Source organism: Lagenorhynchus albirostris, chromosome X (assembly GCF_949774975.1).
Source record: "Lagenorhynchus albirostris chromosome X, mLagAlb1.1, whole genome shotgun sequence".
Lineage (NCBI taxonomy): Eukaryota > Metazoa > Chordata > Mammalia > Artiodactyla > Delphinidae > Lagenorhynchus > Lagenorhynchus albirostris.
In genome coordinates this window covers 63,543,640-63,553,975 of record NC_083116.1, presented here as the reverse complement: position 1 = coordinate 63,553,975, position 10,336 = coordinate 63,543,640, and the positions used below count along the sequence as shown (strand labels likewise).

Below are 10,336 nucleotides of genomic sequence, written 5' to 3'. Positions count from 1 at the left end.
ACACAAAAGACCCCAAATAGCCAAAGCAATCTTGAGAACGAAAGAAGGAACTGGAGGAATCAGGCTCCCTGACTTCAGACTATACTACAAAGCTACAGTCATCAAGACGGTATGGTACTGGCACAAAAACAGAAAGATAGATCAATGGAACAGGATAGAAAGCCCAGAGATAAACCCATGCACATATGGACACCTTATCTTTGATAAAGGTGGCAGTAATGTACAATGGAGAAAGGACAGCCTCTTCAATAAGTGGTGCTGGGAAAACTGGACAGGTACATGTAAAAGTATGAGATTAGATCACTCCCTTACACCATACACAAAAATAAGCTCAAAATGGATTAAAGACCTAAATGTAAGGCCAGAAACTATCAAACTCTTAGAGGAAAACATAGGCAGAACACTCTATGACATGAATCAAAGCAAGATCCTTTCTGACCCACCTCCTAGAGTAATGGGAATAAAAACAAAAATAAACAAATGGGACCTCATGAAACTTCAAAGCTTTTGCACAGCAAAGGAAACCATAAACAAGACTAAAAGACAACCCTCAGAATGGGAGAAAATATTTGCAAATGAAGCAACCGACAAAGGATTAATCTCCAAAATTTACAAGCAGCTCATGCAGCTCAATAACAAGAAAACAAACAACCCAATCCAAAAATGGGCAGAAGACCTAAATAGACATTTCTCCAAAGAAGATATACAGACTGCCAACAAACACATGAAAGAATGCTTAACATCACTAATCATTAGAGAAATGCAAATCAAAACTACAATGAGATATCATCTCACACCAGTCAGAATGGCCATCATCAAAAAATCTAGAAACAATAAATGCTGGAGAGGGTGTGGAGAAAAGGGAACACTCTTACACTGTTGGTGGGAATGTAAATTGATACAGCCACTGTGGAGAACAGTATGGAGGTTCCTTAAAAAGCTACAAATAGAACTACCATATGACCCAGCAATCCCACTACTGGGCATATACCCTGAGAAAACCAAAATTCAAAAAGAGTCATGTACCAAAATGTTCATTGCAGCTCTATTTACAATAGCCCGGAGATGGAAACAACCTAAGTGCCCGTCATCGGATGAATGGATAAAGAAGATGTGGCACATATATACAATGGAATATTACTCAGCCATAAAAAGAAACGAAATTGAGCTATTTGTAATGAGGTGGATAGACCTAGAGTCTGTCATACAGAGTGAAGTAAGTCAGAAAGAGAGAGACAAATACCGTATGCTAACACATATATATGGAATTTAAGGAAAAAAATGTCATGAAAAACCTAGGGGTAAAGCAGGAATAAAGATGCAGACCTCTTAGAGAACGGACTTGAGGTTATGGGGAGGGGGAAGGGTGAGCTGTGACAGGGCGAGAGAGAGTCATGGGCATATACACACTAACAAACGCAGTAAGGTAGATAGCTAGTGGGAAGCAGCTGCATGGCACAGGGATATTGGCTCGGTGCTTTGTGACAGCCTGGAGGGGTGGGATGGGGAGGGTGGGAGGGAGGGAGACGCAACAGGGAAGACATATGGGAACATATGTTTATGTATGACTGATTCACTTTGTTATAAAGCAGAAACTAACACACCATTGTAAAGCAATTATACCCCAATAAAGATGTAAAAAAAAAAAATTAGGTGACCATATGTGTGTGGGTTTATCTATGAGCTTTCTCTCCTGTTCCATTGATCTATATTTCTGTTTTTGTGCCAGTACCATACTGTCTTGATGACTGTAGCTTTGTAGTATAGTCTGAAGTCTGGGAATCTGATTCCTCCAGGTCCGTTTTTCTTTCTTAAGATTGCTTCGGCTATTCTGGGTCTTTTGTGTTTCCATACAAATTGTGAAATTTTTTGTTCTGGTTGTGTGGAAAATGGCATTGGTAGTTTGATAGTGATTGAATTTGTAGATTGCTTTGGGTAGTATAGTCATTTTCAGAATGTTGATTCTTCCAATACAAGAACATGGTATATCTCTTCATCTGCTTGTATCATCTTTAATTTCTTCCATCAGTGTCTTATAATTTACTGCATACAGGTCTTTTGTCTCCTTAGGTATGTTTATTCCTAGGCATTTTATTCCTTCTTTTTCAATGGTAAATAGTAGTGTTTCCTTAATTTCCCTTTCAGATTTTTCATCATTAGTGTATAGGAATGCAAGAAATTTCTGTGCATTAATTTTGTATCCTGCTAGTTTACCAAATTCATTGATTAACTCTAGTAGTTTTCTAGCACATCTTTAGGATTCTCTATGGATAATATCATGTCACCTGCAAACAGTGACACTTTTAATTCTTCTTTTCTCTTCTGGATTACTTCTATATCTTTTTCTTCTGTGATTGCTATGGCTAAAACTTCCAAAACTATGTTGAATAATAATGGTGAGAGTGGGCAACCTTGTCTTGTTCCTGATCTTTTTGGAAATGTTTTCAGTTTGCACCACTGAGAATCATGTTGACTGTGTGTTTGTCATTTTTGGCCTTTATTATGTTGAGGTAAGTTCCCTCTATGCCTACTTTCTGGATAGTTTTTTATCATAAATGGGTATTGAATATTGTTGAAAGCTTTTTCTGCATCATTGAGATGATGGTGTTGTTTTTCTCTGTCAGTTTGTTAATATGGTTTATTGCATTGATTGATTTGTGTATATTGAAGAATCCTTGCATTCCTGGGATAAACCCCACTTGATCATGGTGTGTAATCCTTTTAATGTGCTATTAGATTATTTTTGCTAGTACTTTCCTGAGGATTTTTACATGTATGTTCATCAGTGATATTGGCCTGTAGTTTTCTTTCTTTGTGACATCTTTGTCTGATTTTGGTGTCAGGGTGATGGTGGCCTTGTATAATGAGTTTGGGAGTGTTCCTCTCTCTTTTATATTTTGATAGAGTTTGAGAAGGATGGGTGTTAGTTGCTCTCTAAGTGTTTGGTAGAATTCACCTGTGAAGCCATCTGGTCCTGGGATTTTGTTTGTTGGAATGTTTTTAATCACAGTCTCAATTTCAGTGCTTGTGATTGATCTGTTTATATTTTCTGTTTCTTCCTGGTTCAGTCTCAGAACTTTGTTCTTTTCTAAGAATTAGTCCATCTTTTCCAGGTTGTCCATTTTATTGGTATAGAGTTGCTTGTAGTAATCTTTCATGATCCTTTGTATTTCTTCAGTGTCAGTTGTTACATCTCCTTTTTCATTTCTAATTATATTGATTTGAGTCTTCTCCCTTTTTTTTTCTTGGTAAGTCTGGTTAATGGTTTATCAATTTTGTCTTCTCAAAGAAGCAGCTTTTAGTTTTATTGATCTTTGCTTTTGTTTCCTTCATTTCTTTTTCATTTATTTCTGATCTGGTCTTTATGATTTCTTTCCTTTTGCTAAGTTTGGAGATTTTTTGCTCTTCTTTTTCTAATTGTTTTAGGTGTAAGTTTAGGTTGTTTATTTGAGCTGTTTCTTGTTTATTGAGGTAGGATTGTATTGCTATAAACTTCCCTCTTAGAACTGCTTTTGCTGCATCCCATATGTTTTCAGTTGTTGTGTCTTCATTGTCATTTGTTTCCAGGGACATTTTGATTTCCTCTTTGATTTCTTCAGTGATCTCTTGGTTATTTAGTAGTATTGTTCAGTATTGTTCAGCCTCCATGTGTTTGTATTTTTTACAGATTTTTTTCCATAATTGATATCTAGTCTCATAGTGTTGTGGTTGGAAAAGATACTTGGTACTATTTCTTGTGTTTTTTTGTTTCTTCATTTTTAAACAAAATTCACATTTTATTTAGGTTGAAGTAAACTATACAAAATTGATTTTCTTCACCAAAAATAACAGCAATATTTTCTGTATTATTCCTAGATAAACCATAAAACACTTATTTTTGTAGGTTTTCTAGGTTTTGGTTGTAAATCAATATGAGGCAGTATATACAGTCATGGAAAAAGGCAAAAGAAAACAGACAAATCAGTTGTTAATATCCATGGCTTGTGATCCTGTCTTGACCATGAAACAGAAGTGTTCAAAATATACCTGTCAAAAAGCTTATGAAGATCTAGGCTCAATAAAGGAATGTAAGCAGCAACAATCAGATGTGGAACAACAATGGCAGGCTCTTCCATTCAAATTTAACTATAACTTATTCCTTCAACTTCATTTGATAAAAACAAAATCTACACTGAAATCCTTGTTTAGCAAGCTTAGACGTTTGTCTCAGAGTCTGATAATTTTCTTAACGGTCCCTTACAGGTATTTAACAGCATACTTAAAACTCCTACTATTCAAAGGTCAGTCATGAGTTTCATTGTAATGTTTTATAAAATGTATTCCTTCCTCCTGTACCTCCTCAAAATTTATTTCTTCAAAGAACTGATAACTCACTATCTGACAGTTGGATCCACAGTGATTAATGTTATGTCTAAAATGACTTAACTTATACAGTTCCAAAATGCCATTAGCAGAGATCACAGAGCGTAATATGGTACTTTCAATGCTATCTTCTGAAAGAACAGTTAGGTCTCCAAAGCATGGGACTTCAAATGGGTCATTTAGACAGGCAGATTATCAATGACTAATGTCTCAATGGGAAGCCTACAGGTCAAGATATTCAGTGATTAACTGGCCTACGTACACCTTACAACTTTTCTGTAAGATATTTTCAAATTTCTTACAGATTTTTTTCAAATATCAAATATAAGAGAACGCCTATTTTAAAAGTCTCTTAGGTATTTTCAATGGTTTCTGAATTACCTGTAGGAAGCTCTGACTTACTTGTATATAGTTTTATATATGTATCCACCATTAAATCCAAATGTTGTTTTATATCAAATTTTATGTTAAGGAAAGCTAAGTTACTTGACCTTTGGTCTGTCAAAGTATTCCTCGGGTATGCTTTGAGACACTTTTGCCCATTTTCATAGCGTTGGTTCTCAACCTTCATCAGAGGAAGAATACATAGGACCTTCAGCAATGCATAAACATTAGGAAAAATCTTGATGTCTGGCAGATGAAGGGCTTCATAAAATAGTGGATGGAAGTTCTATATCTTTCCCTCTGTGTTTCCACTTGATTCTGCAACAATGCAGCTCAGCAGAGCATGTGTCAGGATTAGGTAAATCACTGTTGTACATGTCAGCATGATGCTCCTCTGACGTATTGAATTTGAGCTGTTCCATGACAGAGAGTATCAGAGATAAGCATTTAAGAGCTCTGAGGTGCTGTTCTGAGGATATACATTTCAGTTCCTGAATAATGTGTTCCACTGTTGGAACACTTAGAGTTTCTTTTTTGGTGTTGTTGTTGTTGTTGTTGTTTTTAAACATCTTTATTGGGGTATAATTGCTTTACAATGGTGTGTTAGTTTCTGCTTTATAACAAAGTGAATCAGTCATACATAAGCATATGTTCCCATATGTCTTCCCTCTTGCATCTCCCTCCCTCCCACCCTCCCTATCCCACCCCTCTAGGCTGTCACAAAGCACCGAGCCAATATCCCTGTGCCATGCAGCTGTTTCCCACTAGCTATCTACCTTACTACGTTTGTTAGTGTGTATATGTCCATGACTCTCTCTCGCCCTGTCACAGTTCACACTTCCCCCTCCTCATAACCTCAAGTCCGTTCTCTAGGAGGTCTGCGTCTTTATTACTGCCTTACCCCTAGGTTCTTCATGACATTTTTTTTCTTAAATTCCATATATATGTGTCAGCATACGGTATTTGTCTTTTTCTTTCTGACTTACTTCACTCTGTACGACAGACTCTAGTTCTATCCACCTCATTACAAATAACTCAATTTCGTTTCTTTTTATGGCTGAGTAATATTCCATTGTATATATGTGCCACATCTTCTTTATCCATTCATCCGATGATGGGCACTTAGGTTGTTTCCATCTCTGGGCTATTGTAAATAGAGCTGCAATGAACATTTTGGTACATGACTCTTTTTGAATTTTGGTTTTCTCAGGGTATATGCCCAGTAGTGGGATTGCTGGGTCATATGGTAGTTCTATTTGCAGTTTTTTAAGGAACCTCCATACTGTTCTCCATAGTGGCTGAACCAATTCACATTCCCACCAGCAGTGCAAGAGTGTTCCCTTTTCTCCACACCCTCTCCAGCATTTATTGTTTCTAGATTTTTTGATGATGGCCATTCTGACTGGTGTGAGATGATATCTCATTGTACTTTTGATTTGCATTTCTCTAATGATTAGTGATGTTGAGCATTCTTTCATGTGTTTGTTGGCAGTCTGTATATCTTCTTTGGAGAAATGTCTATTTAGGTCTTCTGCCCATTTTTGGATTGGGTTGTTTGTTTTTTTGTTATTGAGCTGCATGAGCTGCTTGTAAGTTTTGGAGATTAATCCTTTGTCAGTTGCTTCATTTGCAAATATTTTCTCCCATTCTGAGGGTTGTCTTTTGGTCTTGTTTGTGGTTTCCTTTGCTGTGCAAAAGCTTTGAAGTTTCATTAGGTCCCATTTGTTTATTTTTGTTTTTATTACCATTTCTCTAGGAGGTGGGTCAGAAAGGATCTTGCTGTGATTGATGTCATAGAGTGTTCTGCCTATGTTTTCCTCTAAGAGTTTGATAGTTTCTGGCCTTACATTTAGGTCTTTAATCCATTTTGAGCTTATTTTTGTGTATGATGTTAGGGAGTGATCTAATCTCATAATTTTACATGTATCTGTCCAGTTTTCCCAGCACCACTTATTGAAGAGGCTGTCCTTTCTCCACTGTACATTCCTGCCACCTTTATCAAAGATAAGGTGTCCATATGTGCATGGGTTTATCTCTGGGCTTTCTATCCTGTTCCATTGATCTATCTTTCTGTTTTTGTGCCAATACCATACTGTCTTGATAACTGTAGCTTTGTAGTATAGTCTGAAGTCAGGGAGCCTGATTCCTCCAGCTCCTTTTTTCGTTCTCAAGATTGCTTTGGCTATTCGGGGTCTTTTGTGTTTCCATTAGAGTTTCTTTATAGTAACTCTCAGAGGTTAGCTGAGATTCCAGGTTACTGTGTGGAGCCCTGTGAAATTTCCCTGGGAATTTCATCTGAATATCAAGTTTGGTTGCCAAATGTGTGGCTTCCTCAAACCAAAATTCATGATAAACTTCGATATTTTCCATCACTTCATTTAGTGAATGCAGCACTGCAGTCAAACTACTGGCTGCAAAGAAGACATCAGAAGTTTGCCCCTGAAGATTTTTCTCAAAGTCTCTTGTAAAAGATAGAACATTTTTAAAACCAACAGTGGTAATGATTAAATCAAAATCTGTTACCACACTACAGAGTACAAATGGTCGGCCAGCTATACAGTTATTCCATCTAACATGTGTCATTATTTATACCATCTAAACATAAAACAAGTGCTTATAGGAGGTCCACTAAGATTTCAAAAGCATCATGCCTGCCTGTCCACTAGAAATGGCAAATTTCCTTCAGTACTTTGCCCCTTTCTTCACTGTTTTGAAATAGGACAGAAATTACATTGTCATGCTCTAAAAGCAGTTGTGGTGATTGATGGAGAAAACAACAAACTTCCTCAATTGTTCCTAATGCGACAGATACTCCCATAAGAGACACTGATAATTCCAACAACATATTTAAGGCACAGGAAGAGCAGAGTGTGTAGATAGCTTGGGGATACTTCTCTAAAAGTCTAGAAGCAACAACTTTCATTTTGGAAGAAAATCCACTGAACACAATCTAAGCCTGGCCACGACAGTACTCCATGTTTAATCTCCACTTCTCAGTTATTGTAGTGTGAAATTTCACGGCCAAAATTTCTGCATCAGCTTCATAAGGCAGGAAGCCCACAAATTCCTCTCTCAGGTAGTGAGCTTCATCAACAAACCTCACCAACAAAGGCAGGTGCTCTTCCCCTGCTATGTCCGCCACGTCGTCAGTGACGATGGAAAAGAAGTGAGAGTCTCTCACTTACCTGAGAATTTCTTCCCAAATGCAGCTCTCACAGATCTCTAGCATCTGTTTCTGCTGTGTTTTCGAACAGAACAATGTGTTCACTCCTGTTGATTCAAAGCGCTTTCTCAGGTCCTCTTCACCAGAATTGATCTGGCACTCCAGCAGTGCTTGAAAGTTATCAGGAGTAAAGAGACCTTCTGGGACTTCAGAAGCTTCAAGTCCATCCAGAGGTATGTTCTGTTTTCCCATAAGAATCAAATTTCAAATAAAGATTTTAAGTATTTGTTTTCCTTCTCTTCAAGGGTTAAAGGTAAAATGTCTTCATCCTGCTCTTCACTCCCTTCGTCTGCATTGCTGTTGTTTATTTCCTTATGTTTTGGTTCCTCTTCAGAAGTTTCATCAATTTTTTTCTGTTTCAGTGTCCTGATTTGATCTTAACTCAATTCTTTTATTCATTTTCTGTGTCTACCGTGTGGATTTTTCAAATGGCTGGTAAGATCAAATATTGTTGGTATCGCATTATCTCAAAGAACTCTCCTATAAGGACTAGTTCTACAGATCACAGAAGTCTCAAACTGTTTGTCACAATATTGATAGTGTTTATTTAGTTGATCAGGTGTTTTATCTTTGAAGTCTGCTCTCCTACAATTCTCCAGCCACTTCAGGCATCTGGCTGGATCCTGTGGGAACCTGAAAAAGGCCAGGTCAAACTGCGTACTCTTCTGTATGCTGTTGGGGGCCACACAGAAGATCAGCATCATCATCTGCCCGCTGGCCAGCCCAACCCTCCCCTCCCCACCTCCTCAGGGAAGCCCGCCCGCCTGTCGGGGCCACGGAACTTGATACGATTTCAATTATCTAAAATTTACTAAGGCTGGATTTGTGACCTAAGATACGATCTATCCTGGAGAATGTTCCATGAGGACTTGAGAAGAATGTGTATTCTGTTGTTTTTGGATAGAATGTCCTATAAAAATCAATTAAATCCATCTTGTTTAAGGTATCATTTAAAGCTTGTGTTTCCTTTTTTATTTTCATTTCGGATGATTTGTCCATGGGTGAAAGTGGGGTGTTAAAGCCGCCTACTATGATTGAGTTACTGTCGATTTCCCCTTTTATGGCTGTTAACATTTGCCTTATGTTTTGAGGTGCTCCTATGTTGCGTGTATAAATATTTACAATTGTTATATCTTCTTCTTGGATCGATCCCTTGATCCTTAGGTAGTGTCCTTCTTTGTCTCTTGTAATAGTCTTTACTTTAAAGTCTACTTTTTCTGATAGGAGAATTGCTACTCCAGATTTCTTTTGATATCCATTTGCATGGAATATCTTTTCCATCCCCTCACTTTCAGTCTGTATGTGTCCCTAGGTCTGAAATGGGTCTCTTGTAGACAGTATATATACGGGTCTTATTTTTATCTCCATTCAGCCAGTCTGTGTCTTTTGGTTGGAGCATTTAATCCATTTACATTTAAGGTAACTAGTGATATGCATGTTCCTATTCCCATTTTCTTAATTGTTTTGGGTTTGTTACTGTAGATCTCTTTTCCTTCTCTTGTGTTTCCTGCCTAGAGAAGTTCCTTTAGCATTTGTTGTAAACCTGGTTTGGTGGTGCTGAATTCTCTTAGCTTTTGCTTTTCTGTAAAGGTTTTAATTTCTCTGTCATATCTGAATGAGATCCTTGCTGGGTAGAGTAATCTTGGTTGTAGGTTTCTCCCTTTCATCACTTTAAATACTTCCTGCCAGTCCCTTCTGGCTTGCAGAGTTTCTGCTGAAAAATCAGCTGTTAACCTTATGGGGATTCCCTTGTATGTTATTTGTTGTTTTTTCCTTGCTGCTTTTAATAGTTTTTATTTGTATTTAACTTTTGCTAGTTTGATTAATATGTGTCTTGGCGTGTTTCTCCTTGGGTTTGTCCTGTATGGGACTCTCTACACTTATTAGACTTCATTGACTATTTCCTTTCCAATATTAGGGACGTTTTCAACTATAATCTCTTCAAATATTTTCTCAGTCCCTTTCTTTTTCTCTTCATCTTTTGGGACCCCTATAATTCGAATGTTGGTGCATTTAATGTTATCCCAGCAGTCTCTGAGACTGTCCTCAAATCTTTTGATTCTGTTTTCTTTATTCAGCTCTCTGGTAGTTATTTCCACTATTTTATCTTCCAGGTCAATTATCCGTTCTTCTGCCTCAGTTATTCTGCTATTGATTCCTCCTAGAGAATTTTTAATTTCATTCATTTTGTTGTTAAACATTGTTTGTTTGCTCTTTAGTTCTTTTAGGTCCTTGTTAAACCTTTCTCGTATTTTCTCCTTTCTATTTCCAAGATTTTGGATCATCTTTACTATCATTACTCTGAATTCTTTTTCAGGTAGACTGTCTATTTCCTCTTCATTTGTTTGGTTTTGTGGATTATTTCCT

At 37.2% G+C, this 10,336-nt stretch overlaps 1 pseudogene; it reads right to left on the bottom strand.

Annotated features, from left to right (window-relative positions):
* Positions 1–4,714: 4,714 nt before the first annotated feature.
* Positions 4,715–8,670, bottom strand: LOC132514098 (52 kDa repressor of the inhibitor of the protein kinase-like; annotated as a pseudogene).
* Positions 8,671–10,336: the final 1,666 nt, after the last annotated feature.